The following is a 5,144-nucleotide window of genomic DNA, read 5'->3' on the forward strand; positions in this document are numbered from 1 at the left end:
ACCGCCATTATCAGTTCTCAAACATTTTATTTTCTTTCCAGTCTGCAACTCAACCATTGTTTTAAATTCTTTAAAACAACTAAAAACTTCAGATTTACTCTTTAGAAAATATACCCATGTCCTTCTACTAAAATCATCAATAAATGAAACATAATATGTAGATTTTCCAATCGAAGAGATATCTACTGGACCAAACACATCAGAATGGATAAGATCCAAAACACCACAAGTTTTATGAGAACTCGAGTAAAACTGAACGCGATTTTGTTTTCCATAAATGCAATGCTCATAGAAATCAAAGTCAAGATTACAATCATTCAAACCTTCAACAAGATTTTTATTTTTCAAGGTCCTTAGACCCTTTTCTCCAATGTGGCCAAGTCTCTGGTGCCATAACATAGTCTTCTCTGCAGGTAACTTTGCTTCAGACGAAAGAGCACCCTTAGGTACCCAAAAACCATTTCCATCTGCTAAAGGTGAAACGCTCAAATCTTCCAATGAAGTATCCGTAAATTTACTTTTTACAGAACTTCTATTAAACTCAACACTGTATGCTTCAAGCTTATACAAAGTGCCAAACCTGACACCTCTAGCAACTACCATAGCACCCTTAATCATCTTACATCCTGTTTCAGAAAAGACTACCTGCACACCCGCATCTATTAGTTTTCTCACAGATAATAGGTTTCGTTTTAAACCAGGGATATGTAGCACACCATTAATCCTTTTTATTCTACCATCAGAAAATCTGATTCTAACTTTACCTTGACCAACAATGTCTAGAGGTGAATCATCACCCAAGTACACCTTACCTCCATTAAATCCTTCATATTCAGAAAACTAATCTCTATTGGAAGTCATATGAAAAGATGCACCTGAGTCAATTAGCCAGGAATCATTACTTGTATGAGTCGCCAAAGCCGCAATAAATGCATCGCCATCTTCCTTGTAGGACTCAGAATCAGAATCGAACTTTTCTTTTTCTTCTTCTTCTTTTCTTCTTTGCAGTCCTTACGGATGTGACCCGGTTTACTGCAATTCCAGCAAATGACTTTAGACTTTCCAGGAGATTTTGATCTTCCTTTGGATTTGGACTTGTCGCGCTTCTCATTCTTCTTGCCTTTCTCCTTAGGTCTTCCACGAACGGTTAGGGCTTCCTTTGAACTGATGGATACCTTCCTTCGCATCTCTTCACCGAGTAGGGCACCCACCATATCTTCAGATTTCAAAACAACAGAAGTACTACCGATAGCCATAACAAGAGAATCCCACAAATCAGGCAAAGAGCAAAGCAAGATCAGACATTTCTCCTCCTCGTCCATCTTAACACCGACGGATACTAATTGAGCCACCAACATATTGAATGCTTCCAGGTGGTCTACAATTCGTCCGCCCTCTTTCATCTTCAAGGAATACAATTTCTTTCTTAAGAAAATTTGATTTAATAATGATTTCACTTGATACATCTCACCAAGCTTAGTCCATAGCTTCTTTGCAGAGTTTTCTTCATAGACATTGATTAGAAAAGAGTCTGTCGGGCACAGTCTGATTAGACCCTTGGCTTTTCGATCCATAACATCATACTGAGCTGCCACAGTAGGATCTGAGGGCCTTTGGACATTCGTATCAACAGCATCCCAAAGATCTTGATCTATGAGCAGATCTTCCATCTTCAGCTTCCACATCTCAAAATTACTTCCATTAAATTTCTCCACCTCTATTCTCCCTGACGAACTCACCATCTGAATATTCCTGCAACAAGATCAAAAAGTGTCTTCTGCACAAGCTCCCCCTCAAATCTGGATTAGTTCAAAAAAAACCCAACTGCCCACAATTGAAACCAAAGGTGATCAGGATCTGATACCACTTTTAAGGAAGTTAAGTAGTGGAAACAACTTCCTACACTAACCTTGAGAGGAGGGTAATGCAAAACTTTTTCAGATCATTACAACAGTTACAGAAAATAGAAATAGATTTAATAACATTTATACCACAACATAATGATTTACGTCTGGAAAACCCTTTCGGGAGAAAAACCCCACCCTCCAAAAGCAGCTCAATATATTATTCAGCAATCAAAAACAGATTACAACATACTTGCAGAGCAAGCTCTTCGCAGGAGTACCACTAATCAGAGATTCAAAGGCAACTCAATAGCCATAGGACTCTTACACACAACCTCTATCTCTCACACCTCATAAATAGGAGATACAATACAAGAAACCGTCAAACGGTATTACAAAACCATGGGCTAAAACCACCCAATAAGGTGTAGCCGACCTTATCTCCCTTCTAGATGCCCTATGACATGTTAAAGCACACATCAACACATGTCGCTCCCTTTTTACAGCTCATTTATGTATCCGATACAAATTATTTTTCGTATTTCAGGAGTACAAACTTTCGGAGGCCATTTCTTGAGAACCGGATGTCCGATTGACGAACCGTTTGAAGCGCCGGAAAGCTCTATCACCTAGTAACCGACTTCACCGGTTACAGCCACTTTTTAGGGCATTTCGAAGCCTCTAAATTTCTCAAAATTAAGTTTAAACATTTTATTGCACCCCTCCAAGACGAAAACTTTAATATCTTCAAAACTAGTAGTGGCCTTGCGACGCAACTTTACCGGAATGCTTATCTAGCCAACCAGAAGCTTTAGGGAGAGTTTCGCACCATTTCGTGCTCAAATGAAAACTTACTATAAATAGTAACCTCACATAAATGCAAGGTTGAGACACCATTTTTCCCAACAAATCTCCCACTTGTCGAACACCTTGCAGGAGCAGAAGGGAATGTCAACACAATGAATCAATTGCTAGGGGCCATAAGGCCCATAGACTGTGAACACCATCTGAACTTTTCTGTGTTCACAGCCTTAGTTAAAGCATCTGCAACATTCATCAAAGTTTCCACCTTAACCAGCTTCACCCTACCATCTTCGACCATATCTCTAACAAAATGATACTGAACATCAATATGTTTGGTCCGGGCATGAAATGTCGGGTTCTTAGCTAGGCTAATTTCACTCTGACTGTCATAGTAAACTATCACTGTACCTTGTTTTATTCCAATATCCGAACACAGTCTCTTAAGCCAAATGGCCTCTTTACAAGCATGAGTAGCTATCATATACTCTGCTTCAGTAGTGGATAAAGCAACCACAGCTTATCGCTTACTCATCCAATTAATTGCACCACCAAACAAAGTAAATGCATAAGCACTGGTGGATCTTCTGCTATCAATATCACCTGCCCAATCTGAATCCACATAACCATGGATATCAAGGGAAGTCATGTTTCCAACTATATTACCATGATATCACAAAGAATACTCTGAAGTACCCTTCAAATATCTGAAGACTCTTTTGACTGCATCCCAATGAACTCTACCAGGATTAGACATATATCTAGAAAGTACTCCCACTGTTTGGGCAATGTCTGGTCTAGTACAGACGATAGCATACATCAAGCTTCCAACTGCACTCTGGTAAGGCACTTTGCTCATGTCTTCTATCTCTAATGGGGATGTAGGACAATCTAAAACAGATAGTTTCGTTCCAACTGTAAAAGGAACACTCAATGGTCTACAATTCTGCATGTTGAACCTCTGTAACACTGAATTCACATACTTACTCTGGCCTAGCCATAGCTTTTTGTTCACCCTATCTCTTCTAATTTCCATCCCAAGAATGTGTTTTGCTACACCAAGATCTTTCATTTCAAATTTAGCAGCGAGCTGAGACTTCAGTTCTGAAATCATACCTTTCCCTTTACCAATGAATAACATATCATCAACATACAATGCAATGAATAAGAAATGATCACCATCAGATTTATAATAAACACAGTGATCTGATTTAGAACGCTCAAATCCCAAACTCAACACATATGTATCAAATTTCTGGTACCACATCCTAGGACTTTGTTTGAGGCCATACAAAGATTTCTTCAATTTACAGACCAAATTACTTTTGCCTTTCACCACATAGTGCTTTGGCTGTGTCATATAAATATCTTCCTCCAAATCACCATGAAGGAAAGCAGTTTTCACATCCATTTGCTCAACCTCTAAATCATAAGCAGTAGCAATAGAAAGCAAAAATCTAATAGACGTCATTTTTGCAACAAGAGAAAATATCTCACCGTAATCAACACCCTCAACCTGAAAGTAGCCTTTTGCAACCAACCTTGCTTTATACTTCTCAATGCTTCCATCTAAACCAATCTTTTTCTTGAACACCCATTTACAACCAACAGGTTTTCGTCCTTTAGGCAATGGTATAAGATCCCATGTATCATTCTTTTTCAAAGCTGCCATTTCTTCCTCCATAGCAATCTTCCAGGATTCTGCATCATTCATACCTAATGCCTCTTCTACAGATTTCGGTTCATCCACACTAGTATTCAGAGGAAAAATACATCTCCAATCATTAGTTGAATACCGTTCAGGTGGTTGTTTATGTCTTGTAGACCTTCGAACAAGCTGAGTTGGAGGTTCTTCCTCCTCTTCTGAAGATTCAGAGCTAGACGAGCTCTCCTCAAATTCTTGCCTATCTAGGGGTCTTGATTCAACTCTTTCAGGTGTAGAAGGAAGTTGAATCACATCTTCTTTCTTAGTCTATTCTGGTTGCAATGTAATAGAAGGAGACATAATTTCTCTAAAAATAACACTTCTACTGTGAATTACCTTTTGTGCAACAGGGTCCCAAAGCTTGTATCCTTTCACACCATAACTATAACCGATGAAGATACATTTCACAGCCTTGTTCTCCAACTTTGTTCGTTTCTCCTTTGGCACATGTGCATATGCCTCACAACCAAAAACTCTAAGATGTCTCAATGAAAGCTTGTGACCTGACCATGCTTCCATAGGCGTTTTATCAACAAGAGCTAATGTAGGAGACCTGTTAATCAGGTAGCAAGTAGTGGCAACAGCTTCAGCCCAAAGTTTTTGTTCAACACCAGCACCACTCAACATACTCTTAGCCTTCTCTATCAATGTCCTGTTCATTCTTTCTGCAACTCCATTCTGCTGTGGACAATACGGAGTTGTCTTCTGCCTGTTAATTCCACAGTCTTTATAGAATCTATCAAAATCATTAGAGCAAAACTCACCACCATTATCAATTCTCAAACATTTTATTT

The sequence above is a fragment of the Cryptomeria japonica genome, chromosome 6 (genome assembly GCF_030272615.1).
Source record: "Cryptomeria japonica chromosome 6, Sugi_1.0, whole genome shotgun sequence".
In the NCBI taxonomy this organism is placed as follows: Eukaryota; Viridiplantae; Streptophyta; class Pinopsida; order Cupressales; family Cupressaceae; genus Cryptomeria; species Cryptomeria japonica.